Genomic DNA, 24,202 nt, shown 5'->3' with positions numbered 1-24,202 from the left:
ACAGAGGTTGCAGTCATGGATGAAAGGAAGATAAATTCAAATTAAAATGCTGTGGTGTAGGTGCTAAAGAAAAATTATCTAAATGCTACCGAGCAAGGAAGGTAGGGATCACAGGAGTCTCCATTGTGGTAAATCCAGCAGGTTTAACTGAGTAATGCAGCAAAATCTGGATGGTTTAAAATGCTTTAGCATAAAAGAAATAGCCTGTTCTGTGAATTGGAACTATTATTCTATGCACCACAGGTAGGGAACAACAACCTGCTCCTTTATGCAACAGTTTTAAAATATGTGAAAATTTTTAGCATATGCCTCCACTCTCATCCTCCAATCTTATCTCCTCATTTCAAATTTTTCCCTTTTCACAGATAGCTCTGAATTTCTGGCAAAGCTTGTTGTTTTCCCATAGTTTATCTGAAATTATTCTACCTGTTTTTCAAGCGAAACACTCCAAAAAATAGATTAAGTACTTCAACTTAGTCATTAGCATTACTGAAGATTAGAAGGAAAAATACCCGTCTCAAGAACTATACTCGTCCTAATATCTGACATAATATTTCTCCTTCTCACAAATGGTAGGGTTTTTTTCTGGCAAACCAGGAAGAAGACATATGTTTAATTCTGACAAAATATGCTTATCTACAAAGAATAACTGAAACATATGGCAAAACACAAAGTCTTTCTTTTGCAAACTAAGTGTAGTTTCAATGTGCAAATGAATTTCATATCCAAATACTTGAAGGGATAAACACCAAACCTTATTCAACAGGCTGAACACTATCATCTTGTGAGCTCTGTAGTCTATAGCTCTATTTTTGGAACTGGTATTTAGTTGTTTCTCATCTTATTATTGTGTGGCTATTTTTTCCTACCTAAATTTTTAAGTCTCCATCCTTTCTTCTTATGTTGTGCCCTATTTTCTACAGCATAATTTCAATTTTTAAATTGAAATACTATTTTGTATTATCTATCACCGCAGCTCTACGATACCAATTTTCTTTCATTTCTTTAATTTCAAGTCAGTGTTTAAGGACGTTAATAAAAATCCTGAATAGTGCTGGATATGAGGCAGATTCATATAGAATTCCAGTTGTTACAAACTTTTGATGCTGAACTGTTGATAACTATTGGTGGTCTGACTTTCAGACTAGTTTTGGTTTTACTCTATCATAAATAAATCCTGACCATATATCCCTGGTCATCTTTGAAAATGGCATGCAATACAGCACAAAAATATACAACCTATTCCCTACAGGCTTCATCAAATCAAGGCATTTAATAGTTACTGGTGTCTATCTCAAAGGCCTGCTATCCTCTTGGAGAAAGAAATCAAATTGGGATGACATAATTTGTTTACGACAATGTTGTTAAGTTACTCATCTCCTTGTTGCCCTTTGTGATGTTTATAGTCAAGTAGTTGATTATGTTGTTTTATTTCTCTGCTTCAGAATTTAACAGTACCATTAGCTCTTCAGCTTGGTATTAACAGCATTCAGTAGCTCATAGAAATCGACTTCTTTAATGAAAGATAATTCGCATCTTTGGCCTTTTCACTTGCTAGAGAACAAAAATTTTGTTGTTTTTCTTACTGCTCTTATTGTACCAGAGAGACATTTTACAATTTCAAAATTGTCCCACTTAAGTCACTTCTCATGTCATGTTTTGTGCTTGGGAAAGCTTGATTTATAAGAAAAAAAAGACTTGATGCTGTTAAGTGGAAGAAGATTTATTCTTATTCAAAAGTTTAAAATAGGGACTAAACCCAGGAAGACAAATGTGCTGTATTAAAATGGTCCTTGAGGGACAGGATAGCAAAGCACGTCAGGATGTCCCTAAGGAAAACAAATATACTTGACACAAATGTGAACAGGACTCACTGGCAATATTTACTAAGGTAAACAAAATAAGGTCATAGCACAAGCTCAGGCCCAACCATTCATCTATTTAACAGTTAGCACACTCCTGGTCCACTTTTAGCCTGTTCACAACACCACTCTTCCAGGGGGTGCACAGGAGGGTTTGGGAAGAAGCATGAACCATTTAATGTTTCTTACAGACAGACTGGGACAAGGCCATAGTGTTTCAGAGAAAAAAGAACTTAACTATATGGACATTGAATGTGTGGCACCACATTCTTGGGACTTGGAGCTCTTGAGGCTATAGAATTGCTCCTGGTTCATTTTATATACTAATGTACACACAGTGACTGTCTATCCACTGTCATTAACTTCTGTTGAATTAATCAATGGTTTCTTTTATTTTGATTGCTCCAAGTATTTTGGATTGGTTTGAGATTTTTTTGCAATTCTCTTCTACTCAGCATTTGCCATTTGATCTAGCTCTGCTTTCTGATCTCTTCTGCTTACTTCTTCTATTTGAGGTCAAACAAGAACTTACAGTTTATCTGGGTTGTTGATATATACACTGCATACCCCTTGCATTGAGAAGTGTGTAGTTACTATATATAATACCGCAGTGCATCTAAGGTGATACCTATTTTCTTTCAGTTTATTCCTACACTCCCCTCCTGTGAAATAATATGTATTTATTTTCAGAGCTGAAGTCTCCTATTTTGGAATCCGGTGGTTTTATTCTGTTGCATTCCTTTCATCAAAAGATATCTGAGAAGTCAAAATTGTTCATTATCACTAGTGACAATAGATTATTCTACTAGCTGCTCACCCGAAGTTTTATTTTCCTTAACCTTTGTAGCTTGTGTTCACTAGACCATCACCATTATTTACATTGTTGTAAATTTATATCATTGTTTACATTCTTGTCTGTCACTGTCTCCTCATGTCTAAAAATACATAAGCTCCATTTATATGTTACACTTCCATGTTTTTGAAGTGGTTGTCAATGCCATGATGGAATCCCAGAGCTTGTGGACTGGAAAAGTTACTATTTTTAAAGTTGTAGTTAATTTTCATCACAGATCTGCCAAATGAGATTGTGCAATGATTATTTTACAGGAATATTCCCTGTAAACTGACAGATTTCTATCCTTCACTAAGTCCTGGCTGGTACTAGTTAGAAGACTGCTTGGTATTTGCTTTGTTAATGTGCAAATCTTCTAAAATAAGTACTGCCAAACTGAGAGGTTAAACTTTGTTTCTCAGTCAAGATTCAGCAGGTGCTTAACTACTGAGATGATGATGAAATCAAAACATTTCACAATACATTTGTTAATATATCTGAGAGCATCATGAATAGGTAAATTCATTCACGCCCATTGAAATGGAAAAAACATATACGAAAAATTCAGGTGCTGTATTTACTTTTTCTTTCTAAATGTGTAAGTAAAAGTAGTCAATTTGATTAATATTGAAGGTAGCAAATGGAATAGATGAAATTATTTTTTCCTCAGAACCTCAAATCAATTCAATAGAGACAGCAACAGCATTCAAAAAGTGCCCACACATATTACTCAGATACTAACAAGGTCACATAGAACTTTAAAGTCTGAGACTACTGTGTGCTAGATGTAATGACAACATACTTGACTTTAAATCTAGAAACATTCCCAGGCATTGGAACCTGATTGTTGATACTGTTAGATTTTTTGAATGGTTCCTGATAGAGATTTGATCCAAATAATCTGCTAATCTTCCAAAGAACTGCAGATCTGAATACAAATCTGGAACATGCCCAGGGAACTACTTCCAGTGGGTTGTCTGCATGCAACTACAGTGTTTTCGAGGGCAAGACAAGTTAAAAGTACATAGTATTTCATGCCAACTGGCCTTCATGAAAATATTCCTGGGCACATTTATTTTACTAAAAAATGACTGCTTGGCAGAAAGGCTGAAACTTTTTAATATGCATAGGAAGTAGTCTTACCAATATTGTATGTAATATATATATATAGCTATATATATATATATATACAGATATATCTCTATATCTCCTGACTTATATCAAAAATAATGTGGTCAGCAGGACCAAGGCAGGGATCAGCTTGTGCTTGGCACTGGTAAGGCTGCACCTCAAATTCTGTATCCAATTCTGGGCCCCTCACTGTAAAAGCTGGAGTGTGTCCAGAGAAGGGCAATGGAGCTGCTGAAGGGTCTGTAACATAAATGCTATGAAGAGTGGCTATCTTCACAGAGAAGGGAGACTTTACCACTCTCTACAACTACCTCAAAGCAGGGTGTAACGAGGTGAGAGTCAGTCTCTTCTCCCAGGCAACAAGTGACAGGACAAGAGGAAACTACCTCAAATTGTGCCAAAGGAGGCTCAGGTTGGGTATAAGAAAAAAGTTTTAACTGGTGGTATTTGATCAAAGGTTGGGCTTGATGATCTTGGAGGTCTTTTCGAACCTTAATGATTCTATGATTCCATGAATGTAACCATCCTATAAGTCCAAATGGTTATTTGGTGAAATGGCTCTCAACAGTTATGAGAGCAGGACAGAACTCTGAATTTTAAGTGTCAGTATCTGGCTTTGGTTCCTTCCTCCTGTATACTCAAGCAAAGTCTTTTAAATTCTATGGCTGCAGAAATGGGAGTGGAAAGCAAGGGACTATTTCTTGAGCCTAATGTCTATTATTGCTACGTGCTGGTTTCTTGAACACCAAAGGAATGAGATTAAGGGAATACCCTCAGAGTATAAAGTACTCTAATATGATTGAACTAATAATCTGATTACACAATGAGCTGTGAACTGCTCAAGACACACTTGGTGAACACTGTATGCACGCATATCATAATCACAAAAACTGTGTCAGTACTTATGATATCACTTATTAGCAGCCTAGTCTACTATTAAAATATTCTTATTTCCCCCTAAAAGTCCTTTGGGTATGAGAAACACACCACATTGCCCACAGGAAAAAGAAAAACAAGACCTGAATGAATCCTATCTAATTTAGTCATGCAACTACATATACACATTATAAGCCTAAACCTTTTCAACATTGAAATTAACAAAACATTTAAAGAAGCTGAGCATACCCAGCTTCCTTAAAAATGGTTTCAAATACCAAAATAATGTTCTACGAAAGACTCAATATTTATTTGTATTTATGTAAGGAAAATCTGACAGATTTCTTGAAACAGAAAATCACATTTTCCTGGAAAACCTACATATAAAGTATGCATCCTGTTAGGGTATTAAATAGGAATCGGTAACAGGAAAGCTCTGGCAAATGATAATATATGTAAAAATGTTGGTCAGGGTGGATACAATTGGATCTAGGCTTCTTTACCTACACCCCTATATCTCTAGAAGATGAATTTTATGTAAATAGAAAAATATTTGGGAATAGTTTTTATTTTGGCTCTTTATGATTTATTAAGGAATTAATATATTTTCTTTCAGCTTAACATTAAAGATAAAATTGCATGCAATCTCAAATGACACTTGGAAATCATGATATCATTATACAACACAATGAAAGTCCAGGAACTGAGAGAAAATGTTTGTCCTATGACATTGGTTGAGTTGGTGATTTGTAAAGAATCCCAACCTGATGTACCAGCTGACATATGCCAGACAACGTGTCATTTAAAACGTATTAAGTAATTACGATAAACATCAGGGAGCTTTGGTTTCAATCAGATTACTTAAAAGGTTAAACTCTTTCTCAGTGAAGTCAAAACTTCCAACAATGTCATCTTTGTCTGGATTAAAAAACCTCCCTCAATTTAAACTCCTACAGAATATAAGAAGTTGTCTGACACTGACACTAACAGTTTTGTTGAAGTAACTTCTTACTCCAGCTGGGCAATGTGAAATAGAAAAATGCCCTTAAAATAATGCAGAGTATAACCCAAACTCTATTTTCAAAACCTTAACAATTTAGCTTGCTGAAATAGAAAAGCATTTTCTAGTAAATTAGCACACCCCTAGCATTTTCTAGGAAAAGTACAAAGATTACAAACCCAAGACCTTGATATACCTTTGGCAAACCAAATGCCAAACAAAGAAATAAAAAGGGAAGTTTTGATTTTGTCTAGTCATTGTAGTTTATTCATTTGTAGTCTACTTTTATTTGAGTGTTTGAAAATATTTTAATATAGCCAAAATAAGAATAGCCGTGCACATGAAATGCACAGCACTGCCAAAAATAAAAGAGTAGCAAAACCAAGAAAAAAGTTGTATTTGAATATGAAAAGTGGAGAAAGTTAGGCAACAATTTCTACCTTAGTGAACAACTGTCACTGAGAGACAATCATAGATAATTTACTCCCAAGCAAAAGCTGATTTTGCCACCTGGCTTCTTGCAGGTCAAGCAGCTGGCAGTTAGTATAAGTAACCAAAGAAAATCCAGAATCTAACAGGACAATGACCAGCTGCCACTGAGTCTTATGACTTCTTAAGTAAGATTGGAGAGAAACAAAATAGCATAATACCTCAAAGAAGTAGAGAAACTGCTGAATTAAGTGAGCAAGAACTGGGAAAATGACAGAAAATGATCAGAAGAGCAAACCTGGGAACACACAGAAAAAAGAAAAGCTAAGTGTACTTCTAAGTTACGTGATTTCCAAGTTCTCCAGACTGAAAGGACCAGAACTTGCTAACAGGGATTATATACCACTAGTGAGCAGATGGTCTTCTGGCCACTGGCTGCTCAATTATCCACACCCCAGAGTGACAGCCTGGACAACAGAGTCAACATCCTTGTGTGCATTTCCAAGTTGAACCAAAGTAAGCTTTGAGCTTTGAAAGACGGGTGCATTCCACCTCTCATTGACCACAACCCCCTTAATTAAAGGGGTGCATAAACTAATTCTAGGTGATTAAAATGCTACCTCCTTCAAAAAGAACCCATCTTCCTTGGAAAGAATGACCCAGAAACAGCAATTTACATGAATCCTTACTTAGAGGAGTAAGTATAAAACAATTTCAATTCACACTTCATTCTTAAAATCAGACAGAAAGCTCTTTTGAAACAGAAACTGAGTTACAATCTTTGTACCTAAAAAAGACAGCTACTAGTACTCAATCCTCAGACATATTTAATCATGGCATTGACACTATCTCAAGAACGTTTACATGTAATCACCTTCTCATTAACATACAGAGCAGCTTGGATTTTAATTCCAGTCAATTATGAAATCACTTAATGAAAATTAAACGATGAATGTTGAATTAAATGTTGTTGTTGTTGTTAACCTTCAAGTCCCTTCCTAGTGGCTCCGCTTTCCCCATGCTTAGCTTACTTTTCTGAGCAAAACTTTGCTCATATGTATACCCCCTACGTGCCAGACTGTGCAGTGATTAATTTCCAAGCTTGCTTCCTTCACTCTTCTGCTGCTACTTAACTCCCCCCACTTTTTTTTTTTTTTGTTTCGGGTTTTTTTGTTTGTTTCTCATTAAGCTATTCATCCTATTTCTCTCATAGCTAGCTAGAACAAATATGTCTTCCAAGACTGAAGAGTCATTCACACAGTTTCTGGATAGATAAGAAGTGAAATCAATTGGAAACAGGTTTAACCTTCTAGTATCATTGCAGCCAAATTTCCTGTTTGAGTCACAAAGCAAGACCACTGTAGAATACAGAAATGATAGTGCAAAAGATGACAGCAACATGACCAATGCTTGTTTTTGTTTTCCAGCTGAAGCCTCTGCTAATCGAAAACTTTGTCACTGTGAAAACAAACTGCTTTTGTGCAACATGAGTGACCATCAACAGAGCCCCAAGAGAGTACCAGAAAAAGACAGATATACACACTTTAAAACCTGAAAATTATTCTCTACAACTATTTCTTACATGTAGTCACTGTTATATAACTTTACAGTACTCTTTATCTTGCTTGCATGGTGGTGAAACTGGAATTATAAATTAAAAATGTACAACTTTAAGAAAATCAGATGCACTAAAAAAGCCTGGTCAACCAGGCTTTATGCACAGACCTAGCAACTAATATGAATCCTGTATTTTCCCCTAGATGCAGAAGAAAAAGTATTTCTTTGCAATGAAACAAACATTTCTGAATTAGTGCTAACCTACTGAAGTCATGTCAAAGAAATAACAGCCAGACTAGTCTATAAAAGAACAACTGCACATTTAAGGATTCCATTGAGTAAGGACTTTTTCCACTGAGCAGTGTGTGGGAGAGAAGTATCTTTATTTTACCATAGTTCTGATCAGAAATACTGTTTTCTTTGTTGATATTTACAGAGTTTAACATGCAAACATAAACATCCTGAAAAAAGCCAATGGGAACAGTTTTCCAACCCTATCCGATCAGAAACAAAATGTGGTATAAATAATCATAATCACAGAAAAAATATTTCCCTTCAGTTTTATTTAACTGTTATGTTTTTTAAATTTCTGTAATCAGTTTGAAAGAGAGTTTGAAATCTTCTGTGTATCCATGCATAATAAATACATAAAAAGCTGGCATCATTGAGGGAAGATTTTCTACCTCTATATCTTCTTTGTGTGTAATTCTATGTCTTTTCATAAATTCATTAATTTCTCATAAAAGTCTTTAGCTAATTTGCGACAAAATTTAACTAGAGTTGAACAAAAGCCGATGAATGAGATAATTCTTAATGAAAGCTAACTTCTCATTATGTTTGCATAACTGAAAACTGAAAATTCATACTATGGATAAAGCTCAACATAAATATTCTTATGTGAATTATACCTTGTCAGTATCCTTTAAGACCTAACTAGAAGATCACTTCATTTAAATTACCTAATAACAGAATGAACATGTAGTCATTTAGAATAGCTACAGAACCTCATGAATCACACCTGAAATAAAAACTTCAGGGGCTAAGACAAAGGTACACATCCTGACATCAGAGTAAGGGACTGCAGATCATGGCAAGTCAAAGTTCAGTGATTCAATTTAGTGAGAAGCAGCTGTTTTAAATCTGTAAATTACTTTATGAGTAGACACTACAGTTTGTTGTTGTGAAAGTTGTTAACTTGTCTATATCCATTTCATGCAATGTCTTATTAGTGTATTTTCAAAATACACTCTTTATTAATTAACTCATGGCCTGTATCAAAGTTCCAGGATCTATGAATATCTTCAGGGATATTAATGAAGGCAAACAGTTTTTGTTTAGTAAGTGGAAGAAAAGAAACCTGGAGATTTAGAGAAATCTATAATTTGACGAAGCAATCCTGAAAGTACTATTGGGAACTAGATAACAGCAAAACACTCAACTCTGCCAAGTAAAATGCACACTAGAAAAGTCATCATAATGTGGCCATTTTGAGACAAGGAAGTAATGTTCCTGCCTTAATGGGTCCAACTGAGCTGAACTTTGAGGTGATTGTGTATTCCCCATCAGATGACACTTTCAAATGATAAATTTCACCTCACTGAAGCAGTTACCTATAGCTGAGCTCAGTGGGGGTCTCTATATTGTCAATGAAGAGAATCAGACTGCTAAAGGTGACTCATCTTACCTGTTTTAAATAAAGACAAATTTCACTGAGAAGCGCTTATTTCTTACTGACTAGAACAAAGAGCCTAGGCAGCCTGTTATAAGTACCCACACTTTGAAGAGCTGCAATCACAGGAATAAGTGGGAAGGCATTGAGAGTCAAGCAATAAAAAAATAAGAAAGAAAAAAGAAAAAAGAGAAGAAAAAAAAGATAGTAACGAAGTCTCATGACAGGCAACTGCAAATACTCCACTGTCATGGCCAAGGATACCTTTCACTAGACCAGGTAGATCAGAATTCCATCCAACCTGCCTTGAACACTTCTAGGGATTACGCATCCAAACTTCTCTGGGCAACCCAATCCAGTGCCTTACCACTCTCACAGTAATCATTTTTTCCTAATATCTAACCATACCCACTTGCCCTGTCACTCCATGCTCTTAAAAATAGCTGCTCTTCTTGTAGGCTCTCTTCAGGTACTGTAAGGCCACAGTTATGTAGCCCTTAAGCCTTTTGTTCTCCAGGCTGAACAATCCCCTTTCTCTCAGCCTTTCCTCATAGCAGAGGGGCTCCAGCCCCCTAAAAAAATTGGTGTCCCTTCTCTGGGTTCACTCCAGCAGGTCCCTGTCCCTCCTGTGCAGGGACCCCAGCTCTGGATGCAGTGCTCCAGGTGGGTCTCAGCAGAGCAGAGCAGAGGGGCAGAATCCCCTCCCTGCCCTGCTGCCCACGGGGCTCTGGATGCAGCCCAGGACACGTTTGGCTCTCTGGGCTGGGAGTGCCATGGCCAGGGCATGTCCAGCCTCTCACCCACAGCACCCCCAAGCCCTTCTGGGCAGGGCTGCTGTTAGATCTCTTCATTTTCCTGTCTTTTCTTAACAATTTAGTATCCAAATGTTACCTGTCAGTCACATGGCTGTGTACTGCAGAGACATTTCCTGTCAAAGACTTCTCAAACTTTTCTATCTCCTTGTATATGTTCTGAAGAAGTAACACAGAATTTTATTTCTCTTCACAAAGCAACATTAAGAAGGTTCAACAGAAAAATTACTGCGGAATTACTTTTATGTCATGTTAGTACAACAGAAATGCTTACACTGAAAATGTTTTAAGCATCAGCTACATAAAGAACAAAGGCCAGATGATTTTCATCTTACACCTTTCACTTCCTTCTCCTCTTCCCCTTTCCTAGCTATACATACCAGTTGAAAAATTCTAGAATTTTGTAGCTGTTCTTTCTGCAGGATAACTCTGATTTTGCATAGGGCTCTAGCACAGTATATGAGAGATCCTCAGTCTGCTAAACAGATAACATCTGCCAGCCAAAAGATAGTATCTTGAAACAAGATATTCTGGACTATGATCTGCTTTATATTTGGTAGTATGAATGTATCCCTGAGAGTTAATCAAGCTATGTTAGCATACTCTCTATTTCAGTGCATCTGTCACTGCTGCCCTTTTGTAAAAATTGGTAGAGCAGACATTTTCATGGTGTGTTACAGAACAGTTCAAACATTATGATGCAAAACTTCATCATGTGCAAATCGGGAAGCAATATCCATGGTTTTATTTGACATATTGTACTCAATAGACTAGAAGCTAAAATAGTTTCAGCAATCAAATTAGACCTAATTATGGTATTTATTCAATAAGAACTTCCTACCTCAAAGCAATTCTTATTAAAAAACAAATTCAGAATCATAATCATATAAATATTCAGCCCAATCTTTGCTGGTTGAGTCTACTATATCATTTTAACAGAAGCTTTTGGATGGTGCAAGTACAGTATTTGTAAGAGTAAATGCTCCCAGAAATCATGGGTTTTTGAGTTAATGTAATTAATATTAAAAGAATATAGATGAAAATTGCCTTTGCTTCTCTCTTCTTCTTCATGAACTTTTTGGCTTCACTAGCTTTTATGTGGGTCTTGATGGTGGCTTTGTAACCTGTATAATGGCTGTTTGAATCTTGGCTATTACTTTATTTTGTCTCCTTCTTCCTAAGCAATGTTGAATATTCAATAACTTGTGTTCAAATATGTAGGTTGAAACAAAAGACAACATTTGGCCCTAATACAATACCTAATAACTCTGAAGCAGTGCTCTACACATATATGAAACAAACATAATTAAGCAAGAAGGAAAACAACCTTCCAGGAAGAAGGTAGAAGAGATTATCAGGCTTCAGACATGGAAAATTACTTTCTTTCTTTTCTTTTTTCCTATTTTTTTCCTTTTTTCTTTCTTCTTTTTTAAAGTAGATCATTAAAATGTTGTGCAAGCAAAAAATTCTCTACCTTTTGTTCACTGTTAAACCTTGATCTAAAATAGTCTCAGCCACTTTTCTCATAAATCACAATTTTTATATCAAGAAGTAGATGTTGTAAAATTCATTTAAAGTCTTACCATAAATTCTAAATAATTTGACACCTTATCAATATCCTAGTCGATATTTTCAATATTAGAGGATGAACATGTATCTTTTAATTACCATTATCAGAAAATTTTACATCTTTACATGCTTTACCTGCATTTAGAAATAATGTGTTGCAATTGAAGCACATCTTTAAAGAAAAAGAGATTTTGCTCAGTGCCTTATATGCATTTAAGGGCTTTCATTGAATACTTGTTCTAGTATGGTACGTTTCAGGTTTGAATACAGCAGAGAAACTGGGAATACCGTTAAGTAATATTACTGCTGAATAGTGAGTCTCAGATCATTTGGAGTAACAAACATACAAATTGCACTCATTTAAAGTGCTCTACAAATACCTGCAGATAAAGGTGGAGTGGAGTAAGAAAGAGTTTTTTGTACAAAAAGTCAAAACCAGTTAAAATATATATTAAAAGCTTTTCTTTTAAAATTTTGAGGATTTTGCATATTGCTTGCATTTTCATGTCTAGATACATGAATGGCATTTCTTTACCATTCTTGCTCATGTAGTGGCAATAGAACAACTAAATAACCACAGCAAGACTCTCTTCCTTCCTTACATATCAAATTAGTCAACAATGTCATCAGTGGGGTTCAACACCCTGATACCTGGCCATTTCCTCTATATAAACTATAACCTCTGCTTTGGATGAGTTTTCCCATGTCTAAAGAAATGTGTTCCTCCTTTTTTATTTCATCAGAATAGCTACACAGAAGTACAAAATGTTCTGAGGCCATACCCGCTATAGATGCCCTTCTTCTGTCACTTTCCTGCTTTTGTACAATGCTCCATCTTTTCTTCACAAAAGAAGAATGACAAAAAACTCCTATACAAGGACATCTCAAATGCATATGAATTGTGATATGTACACTTTATCTTCAAATCTATAAATATTTTCCATGCTTGACAATATGCAAATACTTTCAACTTAACATGGACTGATTTTTAAATAGGAATGTTTTTAAGGTAAGAGTACATTGGCTTTATTTCCACACACACTGCTTTGCTTTGTTCTTGTATAAACATGAGCATGTAGTACACAGAATCAGAAAGCCTTCACACTGGCTTTAACTCATCAATCACATAATCTTCAGAAAATACTTCTTCAGACATCTATAAAAATAAGTAGTCACCTTTTTAGTGTCTTGGGCTCTCTGCTCTTCTTGGATGCTCTGAGCTCTCTGCAGCTCTGCAACATGCACATGAGCTCTCTTATCTGTTATCATCTTGGATTTTGTTTCAGAAGGCTCTGAAATCTGCTGTAGTTGCAAGTCATTCTGATGTGGCACTAAATTTTCAAATGCTAAAATTAAACATCAAGCAATGAAGAGTCAGAAATAGTAATAAACATATTAAAATATTATAATTTTAAGAATATTGTTTCAAACTGTTTTTCTGTGTTAATGTTCACAGAAAAACCTATAAACATGTCCAAACTGAAAACTGGGACTAGCTCCATGGAAAAGAATTTAGAGATTTGAACCTGAGTAATGCCAAACTTTGTTTAGTTGAGACAATCTAATTACTCTGTACAGCTTCCTCTGGAAGGGAAGTGCAGAGGGAGGTGCTGTGTTCTTGTCACTGGTATCCAATGAGAGGACAATGTGGGAATAGAACCACAGAACTGTAGAAGGCCTATGTTGGAAGAGACTTTAAAGATCACCTAGTTTCAAGCCTCCTGCCCAAGGCATGGATACCTTTAAGTAGACCAGGTTGTTTAAAGTCCCATTCAGCCTAGACTTGAGCACTTACAGTGATGGTGCATCCACAACTTCTCTGGGCAACTTGTTCAGGGACCAGCCTCACAGTAAAGAATATATTCTAAATATCTATATACTCCAAATATATACTCTTAATGTATAGTTCTAAATATTCTATATCAGTTTGAAGCCACTGCCATTTGTCCTGTCTTGTCCAACTCCATGTTGTTTTGGGTAACCCAAAACATTATTGTACTCTATATCTATCTGTGCCCCCAAAAAATCTGTTTCTTCATGATCCAGCGCCGCAGCCAGAATGGGAATCCTGAAGTGGGGATTGTAGGGAGGGAAGAGGGGTGATGCTTATATCCCTTTTTAATTTGGAGCCTGGAAGCAAGGAGTGCTCTCTTTCGTTGAAGTAGTTGCAGATGGTGAAGACTGTGCTTTGGAGAGGGTTGCTTCAGGTGGTTGTTTTTTTTTTTCCGGGCTTGCAACAGCAGCCACTCAGGAAAAGTGTATTTCACAAGCAAAAACTATTTTTGCATGAAGTTTCCGAATCCTATCAGCAGTGTGGAGCTTGGAGCCAGTCTCTGGGGACAGGTTAGTGCCAACAGGCCAATTCTTTCCCCTGGACACACCAGCACCAACACTGGTGGAGTCCTGCACGTGGCAGGAGGAGGCAGCGGGTGGCAGAACTGACCCAACATGAGCCAGCAATTCTTCATCTGCCATTAGAACTGCTCCATATCTCCTACTTTCTCATCAGGGTTTGCCACCATCATTTCCCATGGTCTTCTGGGCTGTCTTGTTGCCTGCAAAGGCCACCATCTTTTCCCTCTGTCTCCCCTCACACAGTCGCCTGTAGTGGGCACTGTCCCAAAAAAGGCACTTCCAGCATTTTCAGTTTCTCTTGGTTCCCAGAGAGTATGTTTTGGAAATTTTGAATCTAGTGATTATTTGCTAGTTTTTGCCTGTAGCAGTTTTATTTATTAGCAAAATGTCATTTTTTCACTTACACCTGCTTGTATTTTTCTCCTTTTTTGTGGAAAGGGTTGATTAAACCTATAAACAGGGGCAACTCATTTTATAGTGTTCCCCTTGAGACTGTCTTAAACCAAGACACATGCTCTTGTAAATAGCTGCTCTCCACCTTTCTTGTAGGCTCTCCTCAGGTACTGGAAGGCCACAATTAGGTAGCCCTGAAGCCTTTTGTCCTCCAGGATGAACAACCCCAATTATCTCAGACTTTCCACTCAGCAGAGATGCTCCATCCCTGTGACCATCTTTGTGTCCCTCCTCTGGGCTCACTCCAGCAGGTCCCTGTCCCTCCTGTGCAGGGACCCCAGCTCTGGATGCAGTGCTCCAGGTGGGTCTCAGCAGAGCAGAGCAGAGGGGCAGAATCCCCTCCCTGCCCTGCTGCCCACGGGGCTCTGGATGCAGCCCAGGACACGTTTGGCTCTCTGGGCTGGGAGTGCCATGGCCAGGGCATGTCCAGCCTCTCACCCACAGCACCCCCAAGCCCTTCTGGGCAGGGCTGCTCTGGGGCTGTTCATGCCCAGCCTGTGCTGGTACCAGGGGTTGATCTGGCCCAGGTGCAGCACCAGCACTTGGTCTGGTTAAACCTCATGATGTTCCCATGGGCCACTTCTCCAGCTTGTCCAGGTCCATCTGGATGGCATCCTGTCCTTCAGGTGTGTCAAACCACCTCACCTTGGTGTCATCTGGAAATTGCTGAGGGTTCACTCAATCCCTTTGTCTATGTAATTAATGAAGATATTAAATTACACTTTTCCCTGTATGGACCCCGGGGGAACACCACTTGTCACTGATGTCCATCAACTGACCACTGGATGTGATTGTCAAACCCATTCCTCACCTACCAAACAATCCACCCATCAAACCCATGTCTCTCTAATTTCAAGAGAAGGATGTGTGGGAGATCATGACTAAGGCTTTACAGAAGTCCAGATAAATGAAACATGGACCTCATCCCCAATCCACTGATGTGGTCACTCCATCATGGAAAGTCAAAGTTTGGTAAGGCAGGACTTACCCTTGGTGAAGCTGTTCTGGTTGTCCCAAATCACTTCCCTGTCCTCCAAGTGCCTCAGAAAAATTGCTAGGAGAATCTGCTCCATGATCTTCCCAGGCACAGAAGTGAGGCTGACAGGTTAGTAGATTCCAGGGCTGCTCTTTCTTCTCTTCTTAAACCTGCGTACGTTTCCCTTTTTTGCAGTTGCCTGGAACATCAACTGACTGCTGTAAATATCAAATTTCAAATATCACGGAGTGCAGCTTGGGAACTTCATGAGTGCAACACCTTCAGGACTCTGGGATGCCTATCATCAGGTCCGATGGACTATGATGACTTCACTGGTGTCCAGTGGGATACTTAGCCTTCTTTTCATCTTTTCATCTCTTTTCAATCTTCCCTCATGACCAGAATAAAAATAATGTGAGTAGCTTGTTCATCTTGATGAACTGAAGTCTTGGAACTAAACTCTGATTGAGCATCTTGGTTATAATTTCTTAAATAAAATAGTAATGAATGACTAAGGATGGGTGAAAAATTATATATTGTAGTAGGGAGGAAACACAAGCTTTAAGATCATGATACTTTATGGTTTATGTGTGAGAGTCCTCAAAGAACAGAGAAGCTGGAAAGAGAAGTTCAAATGAGAATTAAAGGAATCACTGCTAGGCAATATGGCCTGATTATTTAATTCTCCTTTAGTCTACTTCTTATATTTTATTGTGGGATCTGGGATCTTAGTAGGAATATTAAGGTGTCTAAGAAAAGAAAAACTGTGAGTGTATCTACAGAACACTTAATTGCCAACCTGAAAGCCATCTTACTTTTGCTGACAATTTTTATTAATAATTTTTGACAACTTCCACATTCTGTTCTCAATTTTACTTCTCTAATAAAATTCATAACCTGGCATACGGAATGCACAAAACTGCTGATGAAACAGCAGCTCTGTTGTTATTATCTGGAAGCTGGAAAAAGATGAGACAGAGTAAAATTGTATTTCAAAAGAGCAGTTCAGGGAACATGGAGGGCATAACCAGTATATAGGTTCATGTTCACTAATATTTGTTAATTTGTAACCAAATAAAATAAACTCCAGTAGCAAGCACACAATACACTGACACCTTTATCATATGTTAAAAAAATTAATGATTTTTCTTCTAATAATAGTATTTCAGATTTTTACTAACATAAGAAAATTGTATTATTAAGTAAACAGTTTACTGTAAAATGGTATACATCATACCTTCCATAATTTAAATATTAGTTAAGCTATGTTCATTCTTTTAATATTCCTAACACCCTTTCAATGATGCATGGAAAGGAATAGTAAGTGCTTGCAGTTTTAACTTCCCTTGTCAATCAGGCCAAGGTCAGGGACCTATATACTCATGAAATTAAACAGATGAGGGAACAAGGGGGACGAGAAATATTTACAATTTTAATTCCAAGGAGTTATGGGAGAAATGCTCTTTTTTTCCTGAGAAATTCTTGTAATTACTTTGCTTTCGACAGAAGACCAATTTCCTTACAGAAGATAGGGTACAATTTTTTGTGAGAGATGGACAAATTGAATATACTGGCAGACTGAATTTTGCTTTCTGAAGTGCTTTTGAAGAGAAATGATGGCTTTTTCATTATGGCAATGACATAGAGGTTTTTTTTGAGTATGTGTAATTACATACATTCAAGGGCTTGTAATTATACATCTATTTATACTGAAAATTCTTCTGATTTGATTTTTTTCTATTTCTGTCATGATCTAATGCCTTGTTTTGATGTTTTCTTCTGTTTTTAAACAGACCAAAAATACAATCAAAACTCCTTCTCTGAATGCCCTTACCTTTGAACTGAATAAAAAAAAGCAAATCAAAATTATTTCCAGGAGGCTATAGTCAGAGTCCAACAAAAAAGGAAACTTCCCGCTTGAAGGTGATGGAAAAGGAGGAGTTTACTGCATCTAGAACCGGGCTACAATCTCTCTTTCTAAGATACTCTAAGTTTGAAACGACAAAACAATAACTCTGTGGTTTATCATTACCTCAAATCTGAAGTACTGTCAAGCATGCAAAAGAACGTAAATTGAGAATGTAAATTACTGTAGCATTTAATGTAACTAATGTCAAAGTCTCAAAGAAAATGGCTTCTACAACACCTAAAAAATTAGAGAAGATGTAAAGGAGGAAATTTATAAGCATTTACAAAATAAACAAAAAAATCCTACCATTTCCTCTTACATTTTGTACAGATGTTCTTATTTAATACTGGAAATCCTATTATTTCATAATCTTCTCAGTCTCTTGAAAGCATAGAACAGTGACTCAAGATACCAAGAAAAAAATGTAGAATCATGTATGATCTATTGCATCAGTGCATTTCTTAGTGCACCTACAAAAAAAATTTGTCCCTACTACTATGTATGATAAAAATTGCAGACTCCTCCCGCAAAACATGTATCAATCTATAAACATTTCATATTCATATCTATGTGGCTTTCCACTCAGACTCTGGAATTCAGATTTAACTGGTTCTCTCTAAGTTTTGTATTTTCCTTGTTTATCTCATAGTGATCAAGTATGGGGTTTATACTTTTTAGACATACTCAATTTTAAGACAATAATACCATAAAGTTTATGTTGTACTGGTGGAAATGAAGGGCAAGTAAAGAGGTTAAGAGCAAAAGAAATTACTTACTTGTATTGTTTTACAGATATAGGAGGATTCAATTTATTGGGTGATTAAGAATAGAATACACACTTAAACATGGCACAGTAACTCAAAAAATACTACCAAAGGTATGAAAACATATACAAAACACAAAACAAGAACTACAACGGGGAGAGCAAAATGACTGGGTTTAAATTACTTTAATAACATTGTAAACATACCAAAACATGGTGAAAGAAAATACTAAATTAAAAGCTTATTGGTCAGTACACAAAACATAAGAAAAACTGTTTGCTGCAACAGAGTAGTGTTAAACACTAAAACGCCTGAATCAAATCAGATAAATTAGTTCACTGGATTAATAAGGAAAATAGGATCAGTATGGATTGGGATTTCTCCCCTAAGTAGGAAAGAATAGGATTTTTAAGACTGTAATACTGACAGGGGGACTATTATGGTGACAGTGCCTGGCATACTGTAGGAGACCAGGAAACCTAAGGGCAAGAAGCAAACAATGATGTAAACCAGCCAAATTACACAGGAGTGCATTGCTGAGATAGAAGTTTACAATATAAAAATGGATTATTTCAGTGACTTCAGTCAGGAAACCCACAAGAGGAGAAAAAGCTCCTGAGTTACTCCTCAGCAAAGTACAGGATATGATCCAAATTTATATTATTAAGGAACTAATCTGCAACTGTGTTCATCATATTCTTTACTTCGTGTCCAACACAAAAAAAGTATATGTCCACCAATCTAGGGTTTAATTTCAAGGAAAAAAATAATCTAATGAGTGATCTTGTTAAAAAGTATTGACTTGTGAATGTCATGAAGATTTTCAGTGGCATCATGAGAGCCTGTCAGAAAAAAAAAAAAGAGCTTTCCTTACAGAAGATATATTGGAAAATCTGTTCCAAACGCATGTAACAGCAGAAGATCTGGAACAGAATAACAAAATGAACGATAGAAAATTGCCAAAATTAAATGAAAAGGACTCCCTAGTTTTGAAGTGACACACCTACAAAGTCACTAAATTATTAGTGTTGAGTGCAGCCATCTTAATTGCAGCATTTTTCAAAGCAAGTGTGCATGCCCAGGCTCCCCTCCTTTAGCCCTAAATGTAAGATAAGTACTAGCTCTTTTTCCCACTCATTTGCAGTCTGACAACACTGCAAATTAGTTCAGTTCACCGTGGGAAAAGCCGCAGAACAGAACAGCACCACGAGATAAGTGAATATTAAATGCCAACTAAACAGACAATTCATTATAATGATTTTTGCAGTATCTTAGAAAAGTAACAAATCATACAAAAAGAAGAAACGCTGAATCAATGGCATCCTGAGATTTAGTTCTCTCATTCTCCCACAGTTACTGCTTTTGTTACTGGTTCAGACAACTTAATGGACTCTATGAACTTAAAGGTTGTTTCCAATGAAAATGAGTCCATAAATCTATAACTCTAACACTGTGCCTCTTGCTTAACTATTAGAGTCAATTCAACAGCATTGTATTTTGTTTTGGTGTCAATAAAAACATTTGAATTGTATCACCCATCCCTAGATTTCTGAGAGGGACAGTTTAACTCATAACTTATACATGTGAAGTAATCTACTGAATGGAACACAAGGAATTTAAGAGAGATAAGGAAGATAAAGAACACAAGAAAATACAAGTATTTTTAAATTATGGAAACGAATGGAAAAAAACCTCATAAATATACTTGGACAAAGAATACAGAATTATTCTTAGAGAAGCTATCAAGAAGCCACAATAATAAATAACTAATAATACATTTGCAAAAACTTATTATTCTTCTAAGTAGAGACTTTTCATACCAGCGAAAGCTGACTATTTAACATTTAAATATCTTCCAAAAATAGACATATTTTTTGTAAGGTTTTTTCTTCTTCTTTTAAATGCAACAGGGCAATTGTCTACATTATTTCAAAGTGACATATGATGATTTTAAACACACAAAAATTCAAACTCATAAACTTAGATTATCTTCTAATAATACTCCCAGTTAGAAAAAAAAAAGGAATGAAAGTCAATATACTTGCTCAGAAGGAGCAGAACTTATATACAAATTCTACACTCAGTGATCCTGGTATATCCATTCTTCCATTAACAGTAGAGGTTTTAATCATGTTCTCTCAAGACCCAAAGAGTTGCTCAAAAAATAAGATCACAAACCTGAAGTGTTATCAACTCTATTTCTTCAGAAAAAGTAAAATTCACTGTGTATTTAAATAATACTTAGCACAAGTTGGTTATATTAGATCCTGTGCAAACGTAGAATTATCAGTAAAGATGCAATTATAAAGGGAGAGCAAATTAGTGTGATCAGTAGATGTTTTATGCTTAGGAAAATTCTGAAATCCAAAGGAACAGATTTCATGGTACAGGAACCACTGGAGAGCCCTAAGAACAGGAATCAGTCTTGAACACCTTGATGGGCTGGATGGTTGAACTCAATGAGTTATAACCAGTGGCTTGATGCCCAAGTGGAGACCAGGGACAAGTGGTGTCCCTCAGGGGTCAGTGCTGGGACCAGCACTGTTCAACACCTTTGCTGGTGACAGGGACAGGGGCATCGAGGGCAGCCTCAGCAAGTTCACTGATGGCACTGAGCTGTGTGGTGTGGTCACCACTGTGGAGGGAAGGGAGCCATCCAGAGGGACTGGACATGTACAAGAGAGTCTTGAGAGGTGGGTCCATATGAACCTTGTAAAGTTCAACAAGGCCAAGTGCAAGGTCCTCTACCTGGGTCACAGCAATCCCAAACACAAATACAGGCTGGGAGGAGAATGGATTGCAAGCAGACCTATGGAGGACTTGGGGCTCTAGGTGGATGTAAGTTCAACATAACCCAGTGACATGTGACATGTGCTTGCTTTCCCAGAAAGTCAGCTGTGTCGTGGGCTGCATCTGAAGAATGATGTGGCAGGAAGATTAAGGAAAGTGTTTTTCCTCCTCTGCTCTGGTCTTGTGAGACCACCTGGAGTGGTGCATCTACCTCTGGGGCCTCCAACATAAGGACACACACCAGCTGGTGTCAAGCTGAGACAGTTAGGGATATTCAGCCCAGAGAAGAGAAGGCTCTGGGGACACCTTAGAGCAGGCTTCCAATACCTAAAACATGGGAAGATAGAGTGACTTTTTGCATGGGCATATAGTGACAGGACAAGGAGGAGTGTCATTAAACTGAAAGAGTGTAAGTTTATATTACATAATAGGGAAACATTCTTTACTGGGAGGGTCGTTAGGCATTGGAACAGGTTGCCTAGAGAAGCTGTGGATGCCCTGTTCCTGGCCCTGAAGCTGTTCAAGGCTGGGTTGGAAGAGGCTTTGAGAAATCTGGTCTAGTGAAAATTATCCCTGCCCATGACAGGAGGGTTGGAACTAAGTGATATTTAAGGTCCCTTCCAAAACAAGCAATTCTAAGATTCTGTGATAATAAGGTGGACCAGATGATCATTGCAGGTCCCTTTCCTATTCAATTAAAGAACTGCAGAACTTAAAAAACTGTTCTGTTTACATTTTTGACCATAATTTGGCAAATATTTACAGGCCATTAGCATCCTATCCAATTCCTTTAATCAAGGTAGTCTATAGGAGACATCTACCGCAGGAAAATAAATTTAGAGGGAATTTTCACCTGAAATGAAGTAATAAAAGGCACTAATACTGCTGCATGGGAAAGCTGAGTTGAACACTACTATGGAAATAAAATTGCAGCAGGATAAAATAGATTAGAATATTTATTTTTAAAAATCCTGCCAGACCTGTTTTTGGAATTGTCAAAATGCCAGTGAATAGATGGGAAATTGAAACAGAATGTTGTTAAGAAAATGTGATGCAGCAGTCATATACATATGCCAGATAATATTAAAGGTTTACATGTGGCTCCACACAGTCAGTAAAACAGAAACTTATGTATTGAATACCTGTCATTACTGCAGACCTAATACCTGTTACAACCAGTCAAAGTTTTTGCCTTAGTCAAAATTGAAGTCTGATATTTGAAAGGAGTTTTAGAGGGGAAAGCATATGTTTGAGTTGCAGAAGTAGGGTAAGTATCACTTGTGTCTAGCATAGTGAAAAATATGCATGTAATTATTTTCTTTTTCTGCTGGGTTCTGCTGAAGCTTACATATTATATTTTTCAAAGATTCAAAAGTGATATAATTTGAAAATTCTTGGACAAAGTTCCAGGGCAACACTTACCCTGTGTGTAATGAACGTGTCGTGCTAGACAGTGTAGGACCTATATAATATACTTAATGTCATGGGCCAAGGAATTCAGTAGGCTTGAAACCCACAATCCTGAGCACTTTTGACACCTGACTAAAGGGATGGCTGGATGGAAGTATCTGCTTGCCTAACTGTATTCTGGTTCTCCAAACACCACGTGGCTCTGTTAAATAGGGTGCTTATAACCTCAACTCTATTAGCTCAAACAAAGAGAAATGTCCTGGGAGAAACAAGTAACACTGAGACAACAGCAAGAACCTCTAATCCAATCTCACAAGCACCAGTGTGTAAGACATGCAAGTTGACTGTGCTTTGTATCTGAGCTCTGCTCTGTAACCAAGAGAACACTCACAGATTTCATTTCCACTTTGAAAATCACATTAGCAAATACAATTTTCTTGGTAACTACCTACTCAGTGGACACTGAAAGGAAAAAACCCAACTACTTGTACTTACAATGAAGATGAAATCAAATGCATGTACTAAGAAAGAAACCTACTAACAAGAAATCCCCCTATTTAATACAAATGCTCTAAGAATTAGAATGGAGGACAAGTATATCAGTATTCATACTGACTACAGAAATCAAAGATGTATCTATATTAAAATTACTGATTTCAGTTTAAAAAATACTCTATAAAAATCCCCAAAACCAACCAACCAAAAATAAAACAAAAAAAAACAAACAAGAAAACACAAACTAACAACAAAAACAAAAACAACCAAACCCCAGGAAGAATACAAAAATAACAGAAGGAATTCACACAGGAATGTTAAAAATATTCAATTCAATATACAATGTTAAAAATACAAGGAAAGGTATAGAAAAAATGCCATATAGAAGAGAAAAAAAACCTGGACTCTGTAACTTAGAAAAGAAGTAACAGTGGGGGCTTATAAAACAACAAATGATGCAGTGAAAATACACTGGGCTGTCATGACTCAGAAACCGTAAATTCCAAAGTGCAAAAAGAAATGCTAAAAGTCAGCATTGAAGGGCTTGCTTGTCTTGTTTATTATCACAGGCTGAACATGGAGCTTTTCAGACACCTCATATCAGAATTCTTACGACTCTGACCTAACCTGTGTATCAGGACATACAATTAACATCACTCAATATCCCAAAAGTCTCATGCCTCCTCCTATAATATATGTAAAGTTCTCACTGTGTTCTCAGACAGACATGATCATATCCTCTCCCTAAAATTTTACCCAGAATTTTACCCAATTTCTTTTTTGTACTTGCTCAGGCAATATCAATCAAATACTGACTATTCAGAAGACACTGTCAGCTACTGGTGTCACTGTCAATTTGTAAGCCTCTCTGTATTTTTCCCTTCTATTGGTCATACTGTTCTTTACTTAAGAGAACTAAAAATAACTTTTACCATTTCTTCATTTTGTCCATTGCCCTCAACTGAGCAGAGTCCCTGCATGTAAATCATGTCTCACACGAAGGAAGAGCCTAACATGATATTTTCTATATTAAGACGATTATTCTGTAAATGCAATATTCTTGCCTTTTTCTCTGTAGAATGGGTAATGAACTCCAACCACAGGCTGAATATAGGAAAAATGAACAGCTTTGATCCAGTCCAGCCATTTCTGTGTTTTTGTGCCTTGAAGCACTTAAATATCTTTTCCTAAGGAAGCAGAACAGTTTTATGTTAGCAACCACGTGCCTCAATATAAATCCTAAGCAACAAGCACTGAAATAATCACCTTCTTGGATGTGGGCCTGTTAATACCCTTGAAAAACAGAACTGGTA

The 24,202-nt window shown here is 36.9% G+C and overlaps 1 protein-coding gene across 8 annotated transcripts in view; it reads right to left on the bottom strand.

Moving 5' to 3' along the window:
• PRLR (prolactin receptor) overlaps positions 1 to 24,202 on the bottom strand; it is a 153,239-nt gene that overhangs the window by 99,911 nt on the left and 29,126 nt on the right. For 4 of the 8 annotated variants that reach the window (XM_088155901.1, XM_088155903.1, XM_088155907.1 and 1 more), the window contains 2 exons: positions 15,534 to 15,907; positions 12,914 to 13,083 (listed from right to left, as the gene is read on the bottom strand). The exons of the other annotated variants lie outside the window; for them this stretch is intronic. The gene's annotated coding sequence lies outside the window, so the exon portion shown is untranslated. The remainder of the gene's footprint in view (positions 1 to 12,913; positions 13,084 to 15,533; positions 15,908 to 24,202) is intronic. 8 annotated transcript variants of the gene reach the window in all.

This window comes from Sturnus vulgaris, chromosome Z (assembly GCF_052056855.1).
Source record: "Sturnus vulgaris isolate bStuVul1 chromosome Z, bStuVul1.hap1, whole genome shotgun sequence".
In the NCBI taxonomy this organism is placed as follows: domain Eukaryota; kingdom Metazoa; phylum Chordata; class Aves; order Passeriformes; family Sturnidae; genus Sturnus; species Sturnus vulgaris.
Note: the sequence above shows the minus strand (reverse complement) of the source record. Positions and strands in the feature narration are given on the sequence as shown.